General features: G+C 40.4%; 2 long non-coding RNA genes across 3 annotated transcripts in view; one reads left to right on the forward strand and one right to left on the reverse strand.

The window, feature by feature from the left end:
* Nucleotides 1-13,327, reverse strand: part of LOC144317689 (uncharacterized) — a 47,002-nt gene that overhangs the window by 26,517 nt on the left and 7,158 nt on the right. The gene's annotated exons all lie outside the window — the stretch shown is intronic.
* Nucleotides 558-13,180, forward strand: LOC144316906 (uncharacterized). The gene is made up of 3 exons (XR_013382734.1): nucleotides 558-614; nucleotides 5,568-5,648; nucleotides 13,080-13,180. It is a non-coding gene; the product is annotated as an uncharacterized LOC144316906 (long non-coding RNA).

Below are 13,327 nucleotides of genomic sequence, written 5' to 3' on the forward strand. Positions count from 1 at the left end.
CCACAACTGTTACTTTTCAAATGCCAGGAGCTTCTTCTTGTCATAAAAAAAGTAAAATCTGGATCTTAAAATTAGTCTTGAGTTTTTCTTTCTCATCTACTGTGGATCTTACAGCTCTTTGTTGATTTTTTTATAGCATCCTGTTCTTTTATATATATGCTATCTTCTCTTATCTATGAGGAAGCTTATTTTTTTATTTTTTTTTTATTTTTATTTTTTTAAAAAAAAATTTTTTTTTTATTTATGGTAGTCACACACAGAGAGAGAGAGAGGCAGAGACATAGGCAGAGGGAGAAGCAGGCTCCATGCACCGGGAGCCCGATGTGGGATTCGATCCTGGGTCTCCAGGATCGCGCCCTGGGCCAAAGGCAGGCGCCAAACCGCTGCGTCACCCAGGGATCCCGGAAGCTTATTTTTTTAATGAGGAAGCTTATTTCAGTTTATGTGAAGTTTTCCTCTTATATCTCTGTTTGCTTTATGATCTTTTTTACTTTTTATTTTTATTTTATTTTATTTTTTCTTTTTTACTTTTTAATTTTGATTTGTTGTTCTTGTCCAGGTTCTTCCTCAAATAACTGAACACTCACATTTAAGATGGAGCGACCAACAAGCTGGTAGGTCACTCTGCTACCTTGGTGGGAACTAGTAGCCTTCATTACAGGAGAACCCAGACTTTTAAAGAATTTAAATAACCCCCAAATGTCAATATCTGTAGGTATTTCTCCTTCAAGGGGTCAGTTTCCCTTTTTTTTTTTTTTAAGATTTATTTATTTATTTATTTATTTATTTATTTATTTATTTATTTATGATAGACAGAGAGAGAGAGAGAGAAGCAGAGACACAGGCAGAGGGAGAGGGAGAAGCAGGCTCCATGCAGGGAGCCCGACATGGGATTCGATCCAGGGACTTCAGGATCACGCCCTAGGCCAAAGGCAGGCGCCAAACCACTGAGCCACCCAGGGATCCCCAAGGGGTCAGTTTCCTTATAGAATTAGACTTGTATGGTGTGAAAGGAGATTTCCATCCTCTAGGGAGGGCTGGGAAAAGGGAGCTGAAGGGTTCACTGCTTGGGATACAGACCTCACTAACATCCCCTGTGCTTGGCATCTCATCTCTGCTCTCAGTTGGGTCTGGAGTCTCTAAAGCCAGAATGCATCTGGTTTGTCTTTCTCCAGTCTTCTCCCAGTGTGATGCACTGGCCTAGGAGGGTGCCTGGTTATCAACTGCAGGGAGAACTAACTCTGCTTCTTCAAAAATTTTAAATCCATCTTCCCCCTTTGCTTTCAAAGAGAACTGGGGCCTCTATTCCTGTATCTTCCCCAAGTTCTGCCTCAGGAATCACCTTGTTTCTTGTGACCTACAGCTATTGCTCCTACCCCAGGGTTTTGCTTTCCCAGGTTGGCAAAGTCAGTTAACACTCTTCTCTCAGCTCCATCAGCTTTCCAATTCTTAAAAAGCTGGCTTCTCCTGTCTGATTCGTGCCTTCTCCTGTCTTCTTTGTCCCTGTAGGCTTGTGCCTTTTTTACTCCTTTACTTCAGGGAGATTTGGGACATGAGGAGAGATAAACTTGAATGTCTACTTCTCAAGATTTAATGAAAAGAGCTTAAAATTGCCTTTGTATTCAAAGAAATGAAGCTAAAATTTGTCCTTGGATCAAGATATACCTTTGTTTTGGGAGGGACTACTTTTGTAAATATTTTATTTAGCATTGGTTCATTCATTAATCCATTAAAAAAATATTTCCAGGGATGCCTGGGTGGCTCAGCAGTTTAGCTCCTGTCTTCAGCCCAGGGCGTGATCCCGGAGTCCAGGCATCAAGTCACACATTGGGCTCCCTGCGTGGAGCCTGCTTCTCCCTCTGCCTGAGTCTCTGCCTCTCTCTCTCTCTTTCCGTGTGTCTCTCATGAATAAATAAACAAAATCTTTAAAAAATATTTCCACGTATCCTGTATACTGTACAGACTTGACAAGACAAGGTTTGTTCCTGCCCTCATAGAGCTTAGATTCCAGTTCTGAGAAAGGAGGAAAATAGATAAAAAAGAGAGAACCAACAAATAAATATTATAAAATATAATAAATATAAAGCAAATAAAAGAGAATAATAAAACTCTGTTCTCCTCCTCATTTTTACATCCCAGTAAGAATTGTTAGTATTGACTGCTTCTATAACCTGCTTCCCACTCATTTCCCATAACCTAACTCTGGTTGGGCTTCTCCCTCTTACTCTATTAAATTCTCCAATGACTTCCATGTAACCAAATCCAATGGACTTTTCAGACTTCCTCATATTTGGCTTCCAGCAGCAGGTGAAAAATTGTCTTCCACTTTCTTGGGACATTTGTCCTTTGGCCTATGTGACCTAACACTTTTCTGATACCCCTCTCACCTCTCTGCCTTTGGTTACCATTGCCTTCTTTATCTTGACATTAAATACTGGAGCTGCCCAAAGCTTGATCTTGGACCTTCTTCTCTTCTCACTTTATAATCCTAGGAGATCTCATCCTTAACATCTGGAAATTTCAGGGGTGCCTGGGTGGCTCAGTCAGCAGAGGATGCAAATATTGACCTTGGGATTATGAGTTCAAGCCCCACATTGAAGGTAGAGTTAGTTAAAAAACAAAAAAACACAAAATACAAAAACTGGAAATTTTGGTACTCATCTTCCTGCCTGGCCTCCACCAATAATCCTGATGTTACTTTTGCATACAGCCTGGACTCCTTTGTTACTTTATCCTTTCCCAGGATTTTTGGCAAAGCCCTAAATCTGCCAGCTCCGCCACTGTACTCATGTGGTTAAACATATCCAGAGGGAATGAAAATCACACATCCATGCTGGCTGATCTCACTTTGAATTTATCATAGACCTCAAGTAGACGTCAGTGCTGGCTGACGATCATATTGCACTTCCCTACTCCAGGGCCCTTTGCCCTAGAATGTTCAAAACCCAAGGAGTACACAAAGACCTTACCAGGGGTATGAGGGTATGGCCAGTTATGAAGATATCCATTTTTGTATTCTCTATTGCTATATGTCCTTTTTCCTAAAACTGGTTTGCCTGAGAACTGTTCTACAGATTCTTTTTCTTTCCTCCTCTTTTTACCATTGCCTACAAGGTGGGGAAATGTAAAAACATCTGGGTTGTCAAACAAAAGTACAATTTGGAATATTTGGAATATTGTTTTTGAAAATAAATGACTCTAATGATCGAGTAATGAGTCCTTTAGCAAGTCAGGTGGTTTCCAATTCTTTGCTTTCAACAAAATTAAAAAAGAATATAATTGAATTGTTAGCTCAAATATCATCATTAAAATACTTTTAATGATAGCTCATTATGTGATTTTCGACAGGTAACTCAGAAGTGAGTGATTTGCTGTAATAAAACAATTTCAAAAAAAGAAAACAATTTCCATTCCCTTTTACTTATTTATGTGAACAAAAACCCTCAGCCCTTACTCTGATGAAAAGGAAAAAATAGAAAAGAAATTGATAATTAATGCTGCCTCATTCCAGCAATATGATTCAATGATATATGAACTAGTTGAAAACTCATTAAGAGATACATTTTGGATAACATTTTATATTAATATTTAATAATTATCAAATTTTATAAATATAATTATATTTTATAATTTTATATTAATATTTAATAATTATCAAATTTTATAAATATAATTATAAAATTATCAAATTTTATAATATACTAATGTGATTTTCATCACATTAGTGCTACTGTTAATGGTTCAATCCAGAAGACAAATTAAAACATTTAGAATGTTATGGTTAAAAGAAATTAAAAGGAACTAATTTTAAAAAATATACTTCATTGCAGAGAAATATAGGGAGATCATCACAAGACTTTCAAATATCACGTCCATTAAAATAAGATAAAATTCTGTAGTGGAAGTGAATGAAATAGGAATTCAAGGAGAAAACTAACGTAAGATCTCTAACTGTGGAAGAAGGGTTCATTCGTATCTTTTAAAAAAAAAATAGCAGGGGAGCATTAAAGGGTATGCTTTAATACCCTTTACTTGGCAAGTCAGTAGGTTTTTTAAGTAGGTTCCATGCCCAAAGTGGGACTTGAACTCATGACCCTGAGGTCAAGAGCCACATGCTCAACCTGCTGAATCAGCCACACACCCCCATTCATATCTCTTTCATTTTTATTTTTTAAAAAGTTTGTTTATTTATTCATGAGAGACACAGAGAAAGAGGCAGAGACATAGGCAGAGGGAGAAGTGGGCTCCTCTCAGGGAACTCAATGTGGAACTCGATCCCCAAACCCTGGGATTACACCCTGAGCCAAAGGCAGACACTCAACCACTGAGCCACCCAGGTGTCCCTCATATCTCTTTTAAAAGGGAGATGTTGGGGGTGGATGGGGGGCTCAATGGATTAAGTGTCTGCCTTCTGCTTGGGTCATGATACCAGAGTCACTAGTCCCATGCTCCCCTGCTCATGCTCTCTCTTTTTCTCTTTCTCTCTCAAATAAATAAATAAAATCTTTAAAAAAAAAGGTGATTGTTGAATATCAAACAATGATGGCATTTAAATTCTATTGGATACATTTAAAAGATATTATTAAAAGAATATATAAAGTTTTATGTTAAAATTTCAACATTTATAAGACATCAGAATTTTATACCCTTTGTAGTTATTTAAATTCATAAGAAAAACAATTAGCTCTAAAGTGAAAAAGATATGAAAAGGTCACATAGTTTTCCAAAGTGTGTTTAGGAAACATGCAAGCAAAAAACTTGAGGTCTGATGGACTAATCCTAGCACTGTTTTTATACCCACACAAGAAGGGCTTCTGGCTTGAGCTCCTGCACATTCTGAAGGCTCATCTAGGAAAGGACCTGTTTTTAAGCTCACTCCAACAGTTATTGGCAAGATTTAGTTCCTTAAAGGTTGTTGGACTCAGGCCATCAGTTTCTTATTGGCTATTGTCCAGAGGCTACCCTCAATCTTTTGCCATGTGGGCCTCTCCAACACGGCAGCTTACTTCATCAAAGCCAGCAATAGAGTGCCAGCAAGATGAAAGTCGTGTCTTTTATAACTTGATCTTAGAAGTGACTTTCCAGGCTAAGTCCCAGGCTGCTCCAGCCATTCTCCTTGATGTCCTTCCCCCACTGTGTGGGCTCGGCTTCATTGGTGTGCTGGGCTGGCCACTGAGCAGCCAACTTTTTTGCCCTTCGTGCCCAAGTTGAACCCCTTCATGGGGTTCTGGGGAATGTGTGCAGTTGCCTCTGACTCTCCTCTGTCTCAGAAGGCCCCAAAGCCCAGAACAAGTCTCTGTTCATGCAGCTGACTTTGAAACCTCACGGTCCAGTGCAGATAGCAGAGTCAGGGCTGAGCTAACCTGCCCTCTGGACAAGAATGAAATAAAGGAAGGTCTTAGACAAGTTTTGTAATGGTAAAGAAAGTCGGAAACTGGATGTTGATTATGGACTCAATGCTAATCTCCTCCACCAAGTTCTCATAAGCTTTAGAAATTATATCATGCAGTCTCCTTCCCTCGATGTGGATATTCACATTATTTTGAATGTTGTTTGCTTCAATGCAGTTCCTGTGGATGATTTATTTCCAGTTTTCTGAGGATGTGAGAAACAAGTATCTCCTGTGTTGGAATGTCAAGATGATCTAGGTAAAATCAGTGACTTAAAAATATCACCTAACTGATATCAAGAAGCCAGAGCCATACAGTGGAAGATAATATTCCTTTCAGGCCCCACAAACAGTGGAAAGATTTATCATGCAATCCAGAAATTCTTACCAGCAAAATCTGAGTATATTGTGGCCCTTTAAAATTATGCACATTCTGGATGGGTCAGCTGGTTAAACATCCAGCCTTTGATTTTGGCTAAGGTCATGATTTCAGGGTCCTAGGATGAGCCCTGGGTCAGGCTTTCCCCTCAGCTGGGGAGAGGACTCTCTTCCTCTCCCTCTGCCTCTCTACCCACTTGTGTGGGCTAAAATAAATACATCTTTAAAAAAATAAAATTACTGGCACATGAGATCTTCAAAAAGAGTAATACTGCTCTTGGTACAATTAAGTGGGGTGGGAGGTGGGGAGAGGGAGAAGCAGACTCTCTGTTGAGCAGGAAGCCCAACCCCAGCAGAAGGCAGACTGACCAAGCCATTCAGGTGCTCCTATTTCTGGGTTTTCTATTCTGTTCCATTGATCTATGTGTCATTTTTGTGCCAGCACCAGGATTTTATACTTTAGTTTGGATAGCTGATTTAAACATTAGAAAAATAATATTTGAAAGCATGAGCAAAATTTTAATCTGACATTAACTTCATTATACATCTGTATGCAAATGTATTCAAATACTGTAAAGTTTGAATATGGTTGCATTTAACTTTTAAATTCAGCCCATTACCATCAATAGAACACAGATTATGTGAAAATCTTGACTATAATAACATAGTGACTTTGCTAAAGTAAAGATAAATATAATTCATTTTATAACATATATATTTTAGGGGTACCTGGTTGGCTCAGTCAATTGAGTGTCTGACTCTTGGTTTCAGCTTGGGTCATGATCTCAGGGTTGTAAGATCAAGCCCCGCACTGAGATCTGCACTCAGTGGGGAGTCTGCTTGAGATTCTCTCTTTCTTCCCCTCTGCCCCTCCCCTAACGCCCCCCATCTCTCTCTCAAATAAATAAATAAATAAATAAATAAATAAATAAATTTAAAACAATATATATATAATTAATTTGTAAATAATGCATATCTTTATTACTCATCCAACTATATCTGATCCACCAATAGAATACTTAGGGACATGTGATAATAATTAAATGTAGTCATTTTTTGTTCTTCTAATTGTGTTGTTTTACATATTTTTTTTTATTTTGTAATGAAGGTACATTTGTCAAGGTATGAGTAAAGAACATACTTAGCAGTCCATTAGCCTGATTAGTGACTTTAAAAAAATTTAGACCTATGATATGTAGGCCTCCATTTTTACTCTTGCACTGGGACCCTGCAAATGTCTACACCTTCTTTTCTCTCCCTGGTGAATCTATCCCCTGGTGCCCAACTGATTATGTTATTTCCTAGTTCACTAGAAGCAACAGAAGAAAACTTTCTCCACCTCCCACTACATCTCCCTCACTCACTACATTTCTGCCATTAGACTCTGTCTTCCCTCCAGGCACTACAAATGTGTCTTTCTAAGGCCAACTCCTCTATTTACACACTGAACCCTGAGCCCTCTCACTAAAGGACACCACCCCTACCAGGGACCTGAGTGGCTCAGTGGTTGAGCATCTGCCTTTGGCTCAGGCTGTGACCCTGGGGTCCTGGGATCAAGTCCCGAATCAGGCTTTCTGCAGGGAGTCTGCTTCTCCCACTGCCTATGTCTCTGCCTTTGTCTCTGTGTCTCATGAATAAATAAATAAAATCTTAAAAAAAGAAAGAAGAAAGAAAAAAAGAAAGAAAGAAAGAAGGAAAGAAAGAAAGAAATAAGAAAAAGAAGGAAAGAAAGAAGAAAGAAAGAAAGAAAGAAAGAAAGAAAGAAAGAAAGAAAAGAAAAGAAAAGAAAAGAAAAGAAAAGAAAAGAAAAGAAAAGAAAAGAAAAGAAAAGAAAAGAAAAGAAAAGAAAATCCAGGGACAGGAATATTACCACTCCTATAATTACCACTTTACTCCCTTGTTTCCTCCCTCCCTACTTAGTCATTCCTATAAGCAGATAAAAATACCAGAATATAAAAAAAAAAAAATACCAGAATATACCCATTAAAAAAATCCTTCCTCATGATCCCATATCTCCTATATATCTCCTGCATTTCTCTACTTCCCTTTAGGGCAACATTCTTTGAAAGAGCTGGCTGTGCTCTTGTTCTCCTCTTACTCACCTACCATTCTCTCTCTTGAACTCTCTCCACTGTTTCCATCAAGAGGTGGATTTATGAGATCTGTATCTCCTCCCTATAAATATGAACAGGTTTATGACTCTCGTGTAATGCATAAGATGCAATGAAGTCATGCTGTACACTTTCTGAGGCTAGATCTAAAAGGTGATGCATCTTCTGCCCTTTTCATTGCAACACTTGTTTTTGGAGCCATGAGGGCCATATAAGAATTCTAACTACCCCAAAGTTAGTATGTTGTGAAGAAGCCCAGGCTCTGTGGAGAGGACTCCTATGGGTGTTCCAGCCAAGAGCTCCAGCAGAGATCCAGCTGACAGCTAGCATGAACTGTCAGAAGATGCCTCCACATGATTCCACCTCAGCAGTTAAGTTACCCCCAGCCTTAAGGTCTTCCCAGCTGAGGATCTCTATAGACATCACTGAGCAAAGATAAGCTGTCTTACTGTGTCCTTCCTGAATTCCTGACATCATTCCACAAGCATTATAAAATGGTTATTTTATACCACTAAGTTTTGGGTATGTTAGGCAGCAGTAGTAACTGGAATAGTGTGTGTGTGTGTGTGTGTGTGTGTGTGTGTGTATGTTCACATATTTCCTAGCTTGGTTTACAGAAGGGCTTAGAAACAATGGCATCCCTGTAGCAATAATGACGTCCACCACCCAGATTTGGGTTTCCAAGTACCATCTTATTAGAAGAAGCCAGAAAAAGACATAGCTGATTCTTGGGCTGAAGCAGCAAAAGTACAGATTGAGAGCATGGATAACCTCTTGTCGAGAAAGTAAGGAAGCACTCAAATAATGTTGAGAAAATTTCAAAAGGACACAGGATCCAGCTTGAAAGGCTATTTCATTAGCTAAATTTGGGATAATTTGCACATCAAAATAATAATGATAGTAACTGATTATAATTCATTAAGTAAAATAGAAATCCACAGTCCAGACAATAAATATGAGAGTAATGGATTTTAGTTCATTTGAGTAAGATAGGAATCCATTATAAATGAATAAATGAGGGAGAAGGGAATGCTCTCTTTCATAGTAGATTGTTGACTAAAAGCTGAAGAGGAAATGATGGAGTTAAAAATAAGTATTTAATAAGTATTATCATGGAGATTATTCCAATGGGGGTTATCAATGGATGCTAAGGCAAATAGATAGAGATCTGATGATGTAGCAGATTCTTAGGAATTATAGACAGACAAGTGATGACTTTATGAAGGAGAAACCTGCTAAACTGGGTTGGTAGTACAGGAGTGAGGTGCATTCACTTCCTGCATTTCTTTTTTTTTAATTTTTTTTAATTTTTGTTTATTATTTATGATAGTCACACAGAGAGAGAGAGAAAGAGAGAGAGAGAGAGAGAGAGAGAGAGGCAGAGACACAGGCAGAGGGAGAAGCAGGCTCCATGCACCGGGAGCCCGATGTGGGATTCGATCCCGGGTCTACAGGATCGCGCCCTGGGCCAAAAGGCAGGCGCCAAACCGCTGCACCACACAGAGATCCCTCCTTCTTGCATTTCTTGATGTAATTCACTGGTGCACTGAAAAGACACAACATCATATTTCTCTTGCTCTTATGTGGCACCTGGGTTGAGAGACACCTTGCAGAAATGAAAAGCCTGTGCTCTTTAGTTTTGGGGTTTTTATTTTATTTTAAAGATTTTATTTATTTATTCATGAGAGACAGAGAGAGAGAGAGAGAGAGAGAGTCGGGGGGGAGAGAGAGAGAGAGAATGAGAGAGAGGCAGACACAGGCAGTGAGAGAAGCAGGCTCCATGCCGGGAGCCCGACGCGGGACCCGATTCCGGGTATCCAGGATCACACCCTGGGCTGAAGGCAGGCTCTAAATCACTGAGCCATCCAGGGATCCCAGTTTTGTTTTGTTTTGTTTTTAATTTTTTTTTTTAATTTATTCAGAGAGAGAGAGAGGCACCATGCAGAGAGCCCGATGTGGGACTCGATCCCGGATCTCCAGGATCACGCCGTGGGCTGCAGGCGGCGCTAAACCGCTGAGCCACCCGGGCTGCCCCAGTTTTGGGGTTTTTAAAAAGGATTTTATTTATTTATTATATAGGGGGGGAGAGAGGAGAGAGAGAGAGAGAGAGAGAGAGAGAGAGAGAGAGAGAGAGAGAGATAGGGGGGCAGATGGAGAAGCAAAGGGAGAGGGAGGGGAAAGAATCTCAAGCGACTTCATGCTGAGCCCTGACCTCAATGTGAAGCTCAGTCTCATGATTCTGAGATCATGACCTGAGCTGAAACCACATCCAGGCACCCCAAGCCTGTGATCTTTAAAACTGATTCTGGAAAGCCAAGGCAGATAAAGGATCTGCCCAGATTAAAGGAGACTGTAGATATGTGACAACCAGATGCAATATGTAATTCTGGACCCAAAAGGCCAGAATTATATTATTAGATATATTATTGAGACAGCTGGTGAAATTTGAATGGTATCCAGGATTTGAACAGTGGTGCTGATTTCCTATTTAGAATAGTGTATTAGTTTGCTAGGGCAAACTAGGGTAGTAATGAAGTACTACAAACTTAGTGGCTTAAACAATAGAAATTTATTGCCTCATGGGTTTTTTTAAAGATTTTATTATTTATTTATTTATTTATTTATTTATTTATTTATTTATTCATGAGAGACACACAGAGAGAGGCAGAGACATAGGCAGAGGGAGAGGCAGGCTCCCTGCAAGGAGCCTGATGTGGGACTCGATCCCAGACCCAGGTTCCACGGCCTGAGCTAAAGGCAGAAGCTCAACTGCTGAGCCATCCAGCATCCCTGCCTCATGGTTCTAAAGGCTGGAAGTCTGAAATCATGGTGTTGGCAGGGTTGGTTCTTTCTAAACAATAATGTGAGAGAAAAGTCTAATCCAATGAGTCTCCACCAAGCTTCTGGTGGTTTGCTGGCAAGCTTTGGCATTCCTGGTCTTGCAGACACATCAACCCTCTCTCTACCTTCATGCACACGTGGTGTTCTCATTATATGCAGGTCTGTGTCCAAATTTCCTCTTTTCATAATGACATTAGTCACTTTGGATTAGGTATATACCCTCCTGCAGTATGACTCATGTTAATTTATCCAATTACATCTATTATCACCCTATTTCCAAATAAGGTCCCATTCTAAGATACTGAGGGTTAAGACTTTACTATACAAATTTTGTGTGTCAAAATGCAACCCATAACAGATGGTTATATTGGGGTTGAGAGAAATGAGTAAATTTACCCAAATGTAGACAAGTGGGGAAGTAGGATGAAAAGGATACCAGTATTTTTTTTTTTTTTTTTTTGGAGAGAGAGAGAACACCTGTGAGTGTGTGGGGGGGAGAGGGGTGCCAGGAGATGCAGAGACTGGTGTGGGGCTCAATCACATGACCCTGAGATCATGACCTGAGCCACAATCAAGAGTCGAACACTTAACTGACTGAGCCACCCATGCACCCCTGCATACTAGAGTTCTTGAAACCATTCTTAAATGTTTTCTGTAAACTTGAAATTATTTCAAAATTAAAAAAAAATCCTATGAAGTGCTAGGTTTATATATCATACAAGACATTGGTGCTGAACCTACCATGTGGAAGGAAAGATAAAGGTGTTTGTGTAGCATTATTGTAAACTTGCCTGAAATGTAAGTGAGGGTATCAGAAATTAAGATAGTAATATAGCACTTCACAATTTACAAAAAGTAAAAACAAACAAAAAACTCCTTACGTGGGCAGCTCTGGTGGCTCAGCGGTTTGGCGCCTCCTTCAGCCCAGGGCATGATCCTGGAGACCCGGGATCAAGTCCCACATCAGGCTTCCTGCATGGAGCCTGCTTCTTCCTCTGCCTGTATCTCTGCCTCTCTCTCTGTGTCTCTCATGAATAAATAAATAAATAAAATCTTAAAAAAAAAAAAAAACTCCTGACGTCATTTTCTCCTTATAACAATTCTGTGAGGAGAGAGATTTATTAATTTTATTTAAAAAACTAGGGGCACCTTGGTGGCTCAGTTGGTTAAGCATCTGTCTTCAGCTCAGGTCATATTCCAGGGTCCTGGATTGAGCCCTATGGAGCTCCCTGCTCAGCAGGGAGCCTGCTTCTCCCTCTCTGTCTGCACCTCCCCCTGCTTGTGTTCTCTGTCTGTCAAATAAGTAAATATTTTTTTTAAATTAAAAAATTTGAATTTTTAAATTTGAATGGGGCAGCAGCAGATCAGAAGTGCTTAGGCATGCTCTGTAGACAGAGCATGGGGACAGACTTATATAGATAAAGTACAGAAGCAAAGAAAGGCAATTACTTGACTGGCTATATAGCTTAAAGCCTAGATGGCAGATCACCTGGGTGGCTCAATGGTTGAGCGTCTGCCTTCTGCTCCGGGTGTGTTCCTGGGGTTGTGATCTCAGGGTCCTGGGATTGACCCCCACATTGGGCTCCCTGAAAGGAACCTGCTTCTCCCTCTGCCTATGTCTCTGTCTCTCTCTGTGTCTCTCAAAAATAAATAAATAAAATCTTGAAAAAAGAAAAAAAAGCCTAGATGGCTGTGACTGTCCTCAGTGTTTTGGTTTCCTATCCTTGAGGAATTTACAAGCTTAGGTTTTGATTTGCTAATATAGGCCACCATGCCATTAGTGCCACCTCAGTCTAATGGCTTCCTTGTTGAATTAATTTAACATAAGTCCTCACTTGGCCAGTACATATACTAAACAAAAATTTAACATACCTCAAAAGTAATTTGTTTGAACCCATCCAGCTTTTTTGACTCTTAACACAGCCCTCTTGGGGCAACAGCAAATAATAACATAAGTTGACTCTACATAAAATTGTGATATCATTTGTACCTTTCGGTGGTGAACAAGGTCTTCCTATTAAGGTAAGTAAGAGACCCTAAAGGCTCCGGGTATGAGGTCCACCACCACACACTGCTTCCTCTGCTGGCTGCCCTACCTACCCCCTGCCCCACTTATCGCAGGGGTGGGGGAATCCTCAGGTCTCCACTGGGCTTCCACTTCTGTTATGGACTTTCCGGCCAGTGCCTGGGCAACAGGGACAAGAAATGGCCTTCAACCCTTGCCCCAGTGACAATCTCCTGGATGACACTCCCAGTCAGCAACTCTTCCTCAGAACTCCTGCTCTCATTATTGCCCCAACACTTAAGTCCTAATTACTCTCCGGCTCTGCTGACCAGTCACTATCTTTCTCTTTTTACAGACGTTCCCTTGGGCCCCTGCCCTCCAATTATAGTTGTCCTCTGGACAGCATGGCCCAGAAATGAGGAGGAGAGTGCATTGGGTTTCAACGGGTCTGCAGACTTAGGGAGAGGTAGGCCTGTGCAGGCTGGAGCCTGCTGCTGCTCTTGCACCCCCGCTTCAGTTCCCCTAGGCCTTTTCTCACCTCCCATTGGACAGCTGGAATGGGCTGACAGCGGCTTACCGGCTCATACTAGCTCCTCTTGTTCA

The sequence above is a fragment of the Canis aureus genome, chromosome 7, assembly GCF_053574225.1.
Source record: "Canis aureus isolate CA01 chromosome 7, VMU_Caureus_v.1.0, whole genome shotgun sequence".
Lineage (NCBI taxonomy): Eukaryota > Metazoa > Chordata > Mammalia > Carnivora > Canidae > Canis > Canis aureus.